The sequence below is a fragment of the Rattus norvegicus genome, chromosome 9 (genome assembly GCF_036323735.1).
Source record: "Rattus norvegicus strain BN/NHsdMcwi chromosome 9, GRCr8, whole genome shotgun sequence".
In the NCBI taxonomy this organism is placed as follows: Eukaryota; Metazoa; Chordata; class Mammalia; order Rodentia; family Muridae; genus Rattus; species Rattus norvegicus.
The window spans coordinates 54,238,303-54,252,939 of record NC_086027.1 but is presented as its reverse complement, the minus strand read 5'-3'; the positions used below and the strand labels follow the sequence as shown (position 1 = coordinate 54,252,939).

Genomic DNA, 14,637 nt, shown 5'->3' with positions numbered 1-14,637 from the left:
GGAGGAGGAAGAGGAGGAGGAGGAGGAGGGGGGGGGAAGAGAAGGAGGAGGAGGAAGAGGAGGAGGAGGAGGAGGAGGAGGAGGAGGAGGAGGAGGAGGAGGAGGAGGAGTCTGTCAGGCAGTTGTTAGAGGATGCCAGGCAATCTTAAATTCTGAATTAACTCTAAAGAGGAGGAGGAAGAAGAGGAGGAGGAGGAGGAAGAACCTTAAAGGGGGGAGGGGGCTCTGAACTGTAGGAAAGTTTCAAGTAGCCAAATACTTCTTGAAGTCAGAGGAGGGGAGGAAATACTGAAGGGACAAAGGCTGAGAATTTTCCAAATTTGGTGAAAGCTATAGACCCACAGACCCAAGAAGAAGGTCCAAACCCTAAATGTATACAACAATGCAAAAACTGCACCATGGTGCATCCTTGCTTAACTCTTCCAATGGAAAATAAATTTAAAATCATCCAATGAGATGGACAGGTTTGGGAAATCAGAGTAGGTGATGGAAGGGGAGACTGGAGAGGGCAGAAGAGAGAAACATAGACTTTAGATCTAATTAGACTATTTTTATCTTATGTTTTCTTTACGTCCTATTAACACCAGATAAAATACAAAGGCCACTTTATATTTAACTTACTTCATAAGTAAAATATTTATAAACATCTAAAGTCAAAGAACATTGCTTAAATAAACCCCATAGTCAGGTCAAAACATTATTGGGTAGAAATTAAACCACTGGTATTTATAAGCTAGTTTAGAAGTTTTAAATTGGGCAGTTTTTAAAGGAAAAGCAGTCTTCTGCTTATCAATCTGATATTTAAACTCATTTTTTAAAAGCCCAAATATTTTGTTATGATTATGGAAACTAGAAGTAGATCTAATATTAGAACTCATAAAACAGTTCTGGGTTCATTGGAATTCAATGTTCAGGGAACTGTTTTGAAGTATTAAAAGGGGGTTGATGAGTCAAAACCTGATTAAAACACACATGGCATCAATATATTTAAGTGGTTTATTAAAAACTTCCTTGTTTACAAACATGATGCATGGTAATTCATGTGGTCAGTATTCAGTTAAAGATAGGAAGGTAAATTTGTTTTTGTGAATACTAAAGATGCATTTAAATTGTACTCAGGCTTCATATACATTTGTGAAAATGCAAGTCTGTCTGGCAGTTGTTAGAGGATGCCAGTCAACCTTAAATTCTGAATTAACTCTAAAGAGGACATTGGAACTATTAAAACCTGCTAGTGTGCAGATTGACAGCTTCCTAAGTCCTGCTAGCACATCACTGCTAGTTTGTGATGCTTGTCTTGATTCACTTAGTGTCTGCTGTAAAGGCTCTTTACTAAAATCCTCCAATAGGAAGAGATGTTCAAGCATATTCTGCAACAATTAATGGGACACAGAAAGGACTACAAGGAACATCTGGGTTCTTTGTTTAAAGAATCAAACAGAAAAATGATAAGATGCACCCTATCCTTCAGGGCATTTAAATTCATGAAATTAAAGACCTTACTTTTGATAACAGGATTTTGGTAGGGTACATCAGAAGTGACTTCTGCAGCTATAGCCCTCTCATTTTATAGTCAGAACTTGGCCCAATGCTGGTATAAAGGTTTTGTAGCTAAATAAATAAAGCATTCTGCTTTTTTTTCTGGCACTCATTCTCCAGGTGAGGACAGTTATAGGCCCAGGTATCCTTAGAACCAGAGGGTGACACAAGGCCACAGCAATTTTTTCATGTCAGTATAAATTTACTCCTTATATTAGTACTTCAGTGTCTGTGCTATCTTTAGCTCAACTTCTCAGGCTCCAGCCATGTTTCAATAGGTGGAGGTTTTCATTATGATTCTTTCCAATGTCAACCAAACTGGTTTCTTCCTGGGGTTTTCATTACAAAGTTGTGTCCTTAATGAAAGAGTCAGCTACCTTTCTCTAAAGTGAGATAATTATATAGAAAATAATGATACTAAGAAAAATATTCTCAAAGACTAATGGAATATTTAAGACAGTTTTTTATACTGAAACAAATATTTATGGCACACTTGACTTCTGTAGATTGTGGAAGACCTTAAATGTGATGTTCCTTTTTGAACTACGAACTTTGAAGTTCTTTGCAGAAATGCCACATGATACTTTATGTTTTTCTCAATTTAATAGAAACATTTCATTATAAGGAACTCACATGTTTATTAGAGAGCTTCAGAATGACCATTAGAACCTTATAGAAACTCCCTTAGATGTAAAGAACTTGGATCTGGGCAAAGGTTTGAGATTGCCTTTTTGCTAGTTTTTAAAACATTGCCAGAAAATGTATTTTATCCAACTTATGTGGGTGCCCCTGAGAGGGAATCAAGCATAGATTCAAAGAAGTCTTCATATGCACATAGAGGGAAGCCACACTCTTCTGACAGTTGGGAACAAAGGTATCTTAGCCCCAGGCTTGCACACAGGACTACTTGGACATAGTAAATAACACCTGCTTCTTCCATTGCCACCATGACCATTTTCCTTTCAACCTCAGTGCGACTATAATAAACTGAATTAAGTCAGTTTTCTACTTTGATTACTTATTAATGCTTCAATTATAACTGATTATTATAAATTATTTCTCCTCAGCCATCCCTTCATGGGTTCATCACATGTTCGAAAAAAAATTTACTTGACCCTGGGCCTGTGATTCAATGTCAAGAAATTCTTACTTCTCTTTCTTTCTTTCTTTTCCTTTCTTACGTTCTTCCTTTTTCTTTCTCTCTTTCTTTTTAAAAAATATTTATTAGTAGTAATGTGAGAATGAATATTTAAAATAAAGTACACAGGAACAATTTTTATTTTTATAGGTTTTTTTTGTCAGAGTATATCTTATTTTCTTTGGTGACCACATGGGAAATGGTAGCAATTAAAACTTTGGGAAGTTAGGCACAGAAAAATCAAAGGTTGCTACAGTTCAAATAGGTGCAAAAATATTGAGAAGGGAATAGTCTGCCTGCAATTCATATTTAAGATAATAAGTATAATTATTTTTTACTTTTACTTTTTTACAATGTAGTCATTGCCTACCTCCTGGTCTGCCCACCCAAAGTTCCTCATTGCATTCCTCCTCCCCCTGACTCCAAGAGGATGTTCATCCCCCACTCCCCTTCCAGGAATCCCTGCTCCCTGGGGGCCTCAAGTCTCTCCACTTAAGAGGAGCATATCTTCTCCACTGAGGCCAGACCAGGCAGTTCTCTGCTGTATATGTGTTGGGCAGCCTTGGACCAGCTCATGTATGCTGCCTGTGCAGTGTTGGTGGTGCAGTGTCTGAGAGATCTCAGAGATCCGTGGTAATTGAGACTGTTAGTCTTCCAATCAGGGTCACCTCCTTCTCAGCTTCTTCCAGCCTTTCTCTAATTCAATCACAGTGGTCCCCGATTTCAATCCAATGATTGGGTGTAAGTATATGCATCTGTCTCAGTCAGCTGCTTGTTGGGCCTTTCAAAGGGCAGCCATGCTAGGCGCCTGTTTGTAAGCATACCATAGCATCAGTAATAGGGTTAAGCCTTGGAGTTTACCCTTAAATTGGATCTCAATTGGGACAGGTTACTGGACCTCCTTCTCTCAGTCTCTTTTCCATTTTTGTCTCTGCAGGTTTTTTTTAGACAGGACCAATTCTGGGTCAGAGTTTTTCACTGTGGGATGGCAACCTCACCCCTCCACTTAATGCCCTGTCTTTCTACTGGAGGTGGACTCTACAAGTTCCTTCTCCCCACTGTTGGGCATTTATCTAAGGTCCTTCCCTTTGAGTCCTGAGAGTCTCTCACTTCCCAGCTCTCTGGTTCTTTCTAGTGAGTCCCCCATCCACCTTCTACCCCTCCAGGTTGCATAGTTCCATTCATTTTGCTGGCCCTCAGGACTTCTATCCTTTATCGCCCCCATACCTGATCATGTTCCCCTTTTCCCTTCGCCTTCCTCTCTCCAACCCAGATCTCCAACACACAGCCAATACAAGTTAAATGGAGAGAAACTTGAAGCAAAATCAGGGACACAAAAATCAGGGACAAGACAAAGCTGCACACTCTCCCCACATCTATTCAATATAGCACTAGAAGTTCTAGGCAGAGCAATGAGACAACAAAAGGAGATCTCCCTTCTTTTTCAAGTCCAAACACAGCTAATGCCATTTCACAGTTGGATTAATGAGGTTAAGGAATCTTGCTTTGTATGCAGAGACAATTTCGAACCTGCAAATCACTATTCTGAACCACTTGTGCCCCAGGACCAACTGAAAAACATCTACTATTTATTCTTTTCTTTTTTTTTCTTTTTTTTTTTTCGGAGCTGGGGACCGAACCCATGGCCTTACAGTTGCTAGGCAAGCACTCTACCACTGAGCTAAGTCCCCAACCCCTCTACTATTTATTCTTAATCATTGTCTCTCTTTGACCCAGGATTCTTGGATGTGGGGCTCACCCTTAATACCATAATCTCCAGCACTTCCTTCCGGAACTGCTGACACGAATAAGAAATAGTCTCAGATCTGCCTCTCAACTCACAGCTTTGTGTTCCTCAGCCTACCCTGCACTCTGCACCCTGCACCCTGCACCCTACACCCTGCACCCTGCTCACTGCACCCTGCACCCATTTTTTTCTGCCCTTCTCCTTATTTGCTCACATTGTAACTAGCTTGTTATCCCTGTCACATTTGTCCTTCTTCCCTAGAGAAATAATTCTCTCAAACACTCTTTTCTTACCTAAGGCTACATTTCTTTTTCATGTAACGAAACATTTGAACATATTTAGAAAACATTCTGACAACAAACTTCAACTTACTTTTTGAATTAATTTGAAAAGACTTCCTTTTAGGGCATCCATGCAAATGAAGTAACCATTTTATTCCCGGACTAATGAGTATGATCATATCTCTATCTACAGTAAGCCATGAAATGAATAGTAAATGATGCTGTAGAGAAACATACCACACCAGTCAGAATGTCTAAGATCAAAAACTCAGGTGACAACAGATGCTGGCCAGGATGTGGAGAAAGAGAAACACTCCTCTGTTAGTGGTGGGATTGCAAGTTGGTACAATCACTCTGGAAATCAGTCTGGAGGTTCCTCAGAAAATTGAACATAGGACTACCTGAGGACCCAACTATACCATTCCTGGGCATATACCCAAAAGGTGCTCCAACATATAATAAGGACACCTGTTCTACTATGTTCATAGCAGCCTTATTTATAATAATCAGAAGCTGGAAAGAACCCAGATGTCCCTCAACAGAGGAATGGATACAGAAAATGTGGTACATCTACACAATGGAGTACTACTCAGCTATCAAAAACAATGACTACATGAAATTTATAGGCAAATGGATGGAACTAAAAAATATCATCCTGAGTGAGGTAACCAATCACCAAAAAAGAGAAACCAAAAACAAACATCACACACACACACACACACACACACACACACACACACACACACACTGATGAGTAGATATTAGCCCCAAAACTCAGATTACCCAATATACAATCCATATACCACTTGAAGCTCAAGAAGAAGGATGACCAAAATGCAGATGCTTCAGTCCTTCTTAGAGGGGGAACAAAAATATTCATAGGAGGAAATATGGAGACAGAGTTTGGAGCAGAGACTGAAGGAATGGCCATTCAGAGACTGCCTCACCTGGGGATCCAGCCCATATACATACAGCCACCAAACCCAGACAATGTTGTTGATGCCAAGAAATGTATGCTGACACGAGCCTGATATAGCAGTCTTCCGAGAGACTCTGCCAGAGCATGACAAATACAGAGGCAAACTCTTGAAGCCAATCATTGAACTGAGAACGAGGTCCTCACTGGAGGAGTTAGAGAAAGGACTGAAGAAGCTAAAGGGGTTTGCAACCCCATAAGAACAACAATATCAACCAACCAGAGCTCCCAGGGACTAAACCACATGGACAAACCCGTGGCTCCAGAGGCATATGTAGCAGACAGTGGCCTTGTTGGGCACCAATGAGAGGAGAAACCTTTGGTCCTGACAAGGCTGGATCCCCCAGTGTAGGGGAATGTCAGGGTGTGGAGGTGGGAAGGGATGGGTTGATGGGTGGGGGAACAATCTCACAGAAGAAGGGGGAAGGCGATGGTAGAGGGGGCCATAGGAACTGTTTACTAAAACAGTACAAAGTCTTTTGGTATGAAAAACATGCATTTCCAAAATTTGCTGAAAATATCTAACAGTTTAAAAACATAATATTTTGAAAATGTATTCAATAATAAATAACATTTTTTATCAGCACAGGTTTTTTATTCAGTACAAGAATCTGAGAGGCCCCAGAGCTGAAACTGACTTTAAAGCCTCCTCTCTGAGGAGCAGCTTTCATGGTATGAGAAGGAACTATGTGTGCTACCAAAGGAGGGAAGTAACCAAAATTGTAGCCAGCTATGATACCTATGAACCACATCAATGACCATTATGACCTAATAACCCTATGGAACAATAGTAGCAAGCATGCTTTGGAGATACCAATAACCCTAATTAGACTTAAAGCCTACTCAACACAGGGAAACACCATGTTACTGGAAAGTAGCTAATTACTCAGTGCTGGTGAAGCATTAGGCATTGGAGGAAAACCTACAACTGTCACTTTATTAAACCATTCTAATCCCTACTCACACTCTTTATGTTTCTATCTCCACAGATAACTATAGTTCCCTCAAGGAAACTTACCTCTGCAACAGATGGAGAACACTAAATGAAACTATAAATAATCAAATGTAGCATTGTGGAGCCTAGTCCCAGTGGATATATCTACAAGATACTACTGCACAACAAGGCTCTGAGGACATTGCAGGAGAGGGGTGGGAATATTTAAAGAGCCAGAGAATCTGTGAATTTGCTGTGAAATTGTGTCTCCCAGTAATTTCTGAAATGACACTCAATGTCTTACCAATATGACTACCCGAACACGAGTTGAACAAGTACAACATTAATGCCAACATGAAAGGAGTAATCCCACAAGGCCTTAACACTACACAAAGAATCACAGACAAATAAGAAATACTAAGATTATTTTGTTCTGCCTTCTAGGTATTACTGAAGCATCCACACTTTGGTCTTCATTCTTCTTGAGCTTCATATGGCCAGTGAGTTGTACTCTGGGTATTCAGAGAGTTTTTTCTTAATATCCACTTATCAGTGAGTACAAACCATGTGTCTTTTTTGTGACCAGGTTAACTCAGGATGATATATTCTAGTTCCATCCATTTGCCTGTGAAATTCATGAAGTCATTGTTTTTAGTACATGAGAAGCACTCCATTGTTTAAAATACACATTTTTCTGTATCCATTCCTCTGCTGAGGGACATCTGGGTTGTTTCCAGTTTGTGGCTATTATAAGTAAGGCTGCTATGAACATAGCGTAGCACATGTCCTTGGTATATGTTGGACCCTGCCCTTCTCCCTTCCTGTCCTTTGTTACTCTCAAGTCCCTCCCTCCTTCCACCTGTCAACAAAACGGCAACCTACAGATTAGGCAAACATCTTTACCAGTCCTACATCCGATAGAGGGCTAATATCCAAAATATACAAAGGACTCAAGATGTTAGGTCCAGAGAATCAAATAACCCTATTAAAAATTGGATACAAAGCTAAAGAAAGAATTCTCAACTCGGGAATCTCCAATGGGTGAGAAGCACCTAAAGAAATGTTCAACATCCTTAATCGTCAGGGAAATGTAAATCAAAACAATCCTGAGATTCCACCTCACACCAGTCAGAATGGCTAAGGATCAAAATCTTTGGTGACAGCAAATGCTGGTGAGGATGTGGAGAAAGAGGAACATTCCTGCATTGCTGGTGGGATTGCAATCTGGTACAACCACTCTGGAAACCAGTCTGTTGGTTTCTCAGAAAATAGAACTACCTGAGGACCTAGCTATACAACTCCCTGGAATATACCCAAAAGATGCTCCAATATATAACAAGGACACATGCTCCACTATGTTCATAGCAGCCTTATTTATAATAGCCAGAAACCGAAAATACCCAGATATCCCTCAACAGAGGAATGGATACAGAAAATGTAGTACATTTACACAATGGAGTACTACTCAGCTATTAAAAACAGTGACTTCATGAAATTGGCAGTCAAATGACCAAACTAGAAAATATCATCCTGAGTGAGGTAACCCAGCAGCAATTATTTTATTCAGTTTGATATCTCACAGGAGCCTTTTCAAACACTTTAGTCTTAAGTTAGTTCATCAGGAATAGCTTGCCTTTTCTGTTTGCTGAGATAATTGATATCAACTTTCTCATCTTCCCTCAGTTTCCTCTAAAGCTGGGCAATGACAACTACACACTTGAGAGCCTCTTTGGTTTTTGTTCCAATATAAGCCCAATTCTTTCCAACTCTTAAGAACAGGTACTGTTACCTCTTTCCATCTCTTGAAATGTGCAAGTTATGGGTTTTCTTTTTCAACTTGTGTCACAAGTTTCTTGAAAGTTTGGTTGCTTTTCTCACTTATTATGTCTCTTTCAAAGTGAGAAATGAGTACTCTAAATTAGTAGATAAAAGAGAGAACTGACTGATAACAGACACTTTCTCATTTAAAATAGATGTAACAAATGATGAATATATTCTTTGGAAAAGCAAAATTTGAAAGGTGAAATTCAAGACTTTTCCTTGTAGACCTAAAGAAATGACTAAGTTGTTAAGATTGCTACACAATCCTAAGGACCATGGTTCAAATCTCAGCACTACCTAACAAGTCAGGCACCCTGCCCACAATGCCTGTGACTACTGGTCTGAGTGTTTGTCAACCTCTTCTGCTTTTCTGTCCTCTCCTCTCAAAGGCTTACTCTTTTTTACATGCCTATAAATAAATATACCCACACACACACACAGTCACCCACATGCATATTTTTAAAAAGGCTTCTTATTAGGATATGGTTGTTCCGAGATAACAATGGGACAGCTGAGAATGAGTGGTTGATTTTAGAGTTGTGAATAGTGGGGCAGAGATGAATAGTAAGACACAAGACAAACAGCTTAGCTTATAGATGATGGCTCAGTCAGAGTGTGTCAGGTCGTTTAGAGAGTAAACAAATTTAGGATTCACATACACATAAATAAAAATCTCTGCTGTTGGACATGAACCCAACAAAATTCACAGAAGTCCACATTGGCATGTCTGTGGATGATAACATTCTCTAGGCATGTGGGCCTGAACAGGATAAGAAAGGAAGAAGCTTGCTGGGCTGACATGTGAAGAATCCAGGTGAAAAGCATGAATTAGATAGAAAAAAATGATGATACAGAATTAAAAAAAAACAAAAATCCAAAACCAAAACCAAATCAAGCAAAACAAAACAAAACAAAAAACAAAAACAAAAACAAAAAGACAAGATAAACACATAAAAGTTTCTTGAGCAGGAATGAAGGTATATTGCTACATCCAAAAGTGAAGTAAGTATTCCTAGATAATTAGAACAATTCAAACATTTACAGAAAAGAGAGCTGACTAAGGAGAACCCAAAGATGTACTGTGGAACTGGTCATTTGGTGATGGGAGAATTTAGATTTCCATTTTGAGTAGAGTTTCCTCATTTAAATAAAGTGTAGGTCGTTCTTCCTATGATGTTTCAAATCCCTTCACCTCCTTCAGTCTTTTCTCTAACTCCTCCATTGGAGTTCCTTTGTTTAGTCTGATGTTTATCCTCATCTGTATAAGTAAGGCTCTGGCACAGCCTCTCAGGAGACACCCATATCTGGCTCCTGTCAGCAAGCACTTCTTGGCATCAGGAATAGTGACTGGGTTTGGTGACTGCATGTGGGGTGGATCCCCAGGTGGGGCAGTCTCTGGATGACCTTTTCTTCAGTACCTGCTCTACTCTTTCTACTTGTATTTCCTCCCATGAGTATTTTGTTCTCCCTTCTAAGAAGGAATGAAGCATCTACATTTTGGTCTTACCATCAGACCCACCGGAGCTCCCAGGGACTAAACCACTAACCAATGAGTACACATGAAAGGACCCACGACTCCAGCTACATATGGAGCAGAGGATGGCATTGTCCCTTGGTCCTATGAAGGCTCGTTTCCCCAGTGTAGGTTAATGCGAGGGCATAGCATTTGCAGTGGGTGAGTAGGGGTTGGAGCATCTTCACAGACGCAGGGGGAGGGGGAAAGAATATGGGAGAGGAGAGAAAGGGGATAACATTTGAGATGTAAATACATAAAATATCCAAGAAAAATAAAATTAAAAAAATGAAAACTGAGGTATGATTCATAGTACCAAAATATCTAATAAATATCAAAATCATACAGTGGAAAAATAAGTTGTATGTCACTGGCTCTTAGTGAAAACAGTAAGATGTGGGAATATTAGAGAAAAGAGAAGCGGAGAATGGAAACCAAAATAGTCACCTCAAATAAGGGAGTGAATTGAAAAGGGAACACAATTTGGGGGAGTGAGACTGTTAATTCATGGATGAGACTTATAATCCACATAAAAACATAAGAAATATGAAGGTGTGTTTTTATCTGTAAATGTGTATGTTCGTGTGTGTGTGTGTGTGTGTGTGTGTGTGTGTGTGTGTGTGTGTGTATTCTGGCCATTGATACCGACTGAAATTTATACATCAGCAGTGGCTGAGATTTTTCCAGGCTTGAAATTCAAAGAGGGAATGCAAAACGTCTTTGGAAGTTATATGCTTTAAGTAGAAACAAACTGCCTTTGACAATAGTATAGTTTTAGATACACTGTTTAACAATTAATTACCTTTTATCATATTCCCTTATCGAAGTCAATATAATTATTTAGCTAAGCGAACTATTTTAGGAATACTTTAAAATTATTGCAAAGTAAATAGTAGCTCAAGAACTAACAAGCAAAAATAAAAATTATACATATACATACAGCTGTATACATTTGGTTTGTCATAGTTTAACATATTTATCCCAGTGAATATTCTTTTGAGACATCTTAGGACATTATGGGTAAAAGGAAGGACATTTCAGTGGCACTATGCCTAATGTGGACTTCAGCAAAACCAATGATCAATGTTAAAAATAAGTACCAATGTTTCTATGCATTAGCGTCATGATTTTAAATCTTTGACTTCCCTGTCTTTGCCACAAGCAGTCCTCTTGCTCAATTTAAATTCTATCCCTTATCTGTCAGACTGGGTGAGAAGACCTGGGCTGAGTAGCCAGCTACACAGTGAACATAAACCTGAAGGTGTCTGAGGCACATGCGCCAATCACTCCCAAAGCACATAGCATCCTATGCACCGTCCCGCTCCTCTCCTCCACACTCTCCCTGACTCTTGGATCTCCTCTTCCCTCCTCCCAGTTTTAAGCCAAGGAATCCTAAAGTCCTGCCTTTGTCTGTCTTCCCCAGTTATTGGCTGTTGGTATCTTTATTTACCAGTCAGAACCAACTGGGTGCAGGTTCCCAGAAGCTATGCACAGACCCTCTCATACAGTTTTTTTTGGGGGGGGGCATAATTAACATTCATAATACAAACAGCTACAATAAATTAATTCTGTTCATTATGTTAGACACCTAGAAATGCCCTTCTCCCTGTGCAACCTCTAGAAAATTGCACTGTAGAAATGAGACAAAATATTCTTAAATGATTTGAGTTGGAAAGTTTCACAAACATGGCCAAAATTAATCACGGGTTTTTGAGTATTTTTGTTTTGTTGTTTGTTTGTTTGATCTAACATTGGCACAGTGGACAGAGGCCATCTTGGGCTACTTTATATGACTATATTTTTCTCTTCTTCCTTTTTGTCTTTGCTTTCTTTTTTCACGGATGGTATTTTATGGAGTTCAAAATTAACCAAAAATGAATTTGACAACAGGACAGGTAGGGTTTCACATTCGAGATTTCAGAGAAGGTGTATAGGAAGTAATCAGCAGGTATGATTAAAAAAATATGATATAGACAAAACAAAATTAAACATTTTTAACAAAAAATGTTTTAACATCAATTTAATTGTGGGTGAGAGTTATTCAAGAAAAGGACAATACCCAGACAAAATACAGGTTAGATTTTCTCAATAGATGGATTAACTTTGTCTATCTTTTTAGGTTGAATTTTTATACCATAGAACTGCACTCAGGAGCAATCCCACAAGGCTTTCTTCGCTTTGGAGCTAGAGAGCAGGAGGTGAAAAGCTTACTCAGTCTGAGATTCCTTGCATGGATCACACAATGGTTTCTGGCCACTGAGCCTTCACATACAAAAGCGCAGTCACGAGGTACATTCTTCACACTTAATGGTAAGCAAATGGGGAAATGAAAATCAGCCTGGAGTAGCAAGATCGACTGTCTCTAATGTTCTTCTAAACAGTAGGCTGTATGGAAATATTAGATAATATTTACTGTTGTGCATGTAATAATCTTTAATGATCCAAAGTTTCAAAAATACTTTAAAAATTATAAGGAATTCCTCACAACCCCATAAATCATTACTTTAAGAGTTTCTATCTGCTGCTATAGTAATATTGCACCTGTACATATTTAAAATCATAAATTGATATTTACTTTTAATTATCATTTGGTGTGTCTCTATGTGTGTGCATACGCACGCTTACATGTATATGTTTAAGCATGTGGGTGATACAGAAAAGGTGTGGAGGTCAGAGGACAATTTCTAGTGTCAGTTCTCATCTTCCACATTGTTTGACACAGGCCTGTTTGCTGGTGCACACATGAAGGTAACTGGCCTTGGATTCAGACATTCTCTTGACTTTGACTCCTACAGCTATACTACGATTAACAATACATGCATGCACACCCAACTTTAAGTGAGTCCTGAGGATTTAACTTGTGTTCTCATGCTCGTACAGCAAGGACTTTACTCACTGAGCTTTTTGCCCAACTTAATGCTTTTAAACTAGAATATCAATTTAGTGTATGAATACCATAGACACATTTTCCTCATATATGAAAATTAAAAACGCTATATATAAATTGCATTAATACAACTATTCTCTCATAGTTTACTCCACCACGGCACTCATGGGTAAGAGAAAACTGTAAAGATGGTTTAAGGTGTAATTTCCCAATGAATTTGTTTAGAAAGGAGAAGAAAATACACCTTAAAGCAATGTATTTTTAATTATGATAGTAATAAAGAGAATAACTATAAGAAGTACAAAATTAAAATAAGCATTTTTAAATCGTGTAAAGATTGGTCCAAATACATTTTAAGGGCGGAAAATTATGTATTAAATTCTTAAACCATCAATATACAGAAACACAGTACAGGCACCATCCCAAAGAAATCCTGTTTTGATAGAAGGAAAGAAAGCACAACCTTCCTTTAAAGAAAAACAAATACTAAGCTCTTTTATATTTGCAATACTCTGCTTTCCCTCTCATTTTATTTTATGACTCTGCTCTCATAATGCAAACCATATGCTGCAATGCCCAGCCAGAGCTCATTCCTTTAATACTGAACACATGTGCTCACCCAGCAGGCTAACACAGTGACTGGGTACCTAAACATGTCTTCGATCATTTCTGTGCCAACACAGGCTAGATAAAACAAAGCAACAATGTGTCTTTCTCTGGCTTATGTCAAGTCGGTGTTCAATAATAATTGCTAATAATATTCAGTAGAAAACTAGCTCTTTAGAAATATATTGCTAATAATTTAAATATCCATGTGCCAGTGTTCTAAGCATCATACTTCCAACTTCATAGGTGAACTGGAAGCCGGTTTACATTACTAACTCAGCAATCTGCCCAATGGTGCCAGGAAACTTGCTCAGGAAAAGCCAGGAAGTGAGGAGGCCTTTTGTTTGTGACAGTTACTTATTTTCAGCTGTGGTGGAAATGGCATCAGCTCTGAGAGCTGTACTGAGTGGCAGTGACTAAGCTCCTGAAACACAAACCTTGTTCTCTGTGGCCTATCGAAGAACCTTCTGCACTTTATTGTATAAAAGCAGTTACTAACAGAAAGCGGGAGCCATTGCCCCAATGTCCACCTGTTTCTTTTACAATAGGGAAAACATTTTGAACAACTGAAACTTGAAGAAAGCAACACTAACTCATCTTGGCCTACCGAATTCAGTGTTTCAATGCTTCAGAAAAGTATAGAACTGAGCATAGATGTGTACAGATAATATATGTTCATATGAGTTCAAAATAGTAATTTTAAGTAGGAAGAATTAGTTCATAATCTGACACTACAACTAGCTTCTTACTCAAGGTCACTATTGGTTCCTTAGTTCAATTTTCAGCTAGAAAATTTCAACAGGAAGGGTTCGGCTGAGGGTGGAGGTTGGTAGTTCAGGTTTGTGTTTACTGCCTGAGAAGTCCCCTTTTCAATTTTGGTGGTGCATATCTGTAAATCCTACCACTCTGGAGATGGAGGCAAGAAGTCTGGAAGTTCAAGATTATCTTTGGCTACACAGTAGGTTTCCAGGCCATACTAGCATATATTGAACCTGTATCAAAACCAGAAACTAAAAAAAAAAAAAAAAAAAAAAAAGATTTAGGAACCCTATCAATTTAACTATGCTATTCACATGTTGCTCAAATGTTATTCATCAAAAACAATTAAACAGTTGAAGAAAGGGTATAAATCATGCAGGATGAATTATGTGAACAGGGGGATTATAAAGACACAGGAACCAGAAGTGAAAGAGGA

General features: G+C 38.8%; 1 protein-coding gene across 15 annotated transcripts in view; it reads right to left on the bottom strand.

The window, feature by feature from the left end:
• Gulp1 (GULP PTB domain containing engulfment adaptor 1) overlaps positions 1–14,637 on the bottom strand; it is a 276,236-nt gene that overhangs the window by 138,119 nt on the left and 123,480 nt on the right. Inside the window, exon 1 of one of the 15 annotated variants that reach the window (XM_063267055.1) lies at positions 12,161–12,297. The exons of the other annotated variants lie outside the window; for them this stretch is intronic. The gene's annotated coding sequence lies outside the window, so the exon portion shown is untranslated. Of the gene's footprint in view, positions 1–12,160; positions 12,298–14,637 lie in introns of those variants that run through there. 15 annotated transcript variants of the gene reach the window in all.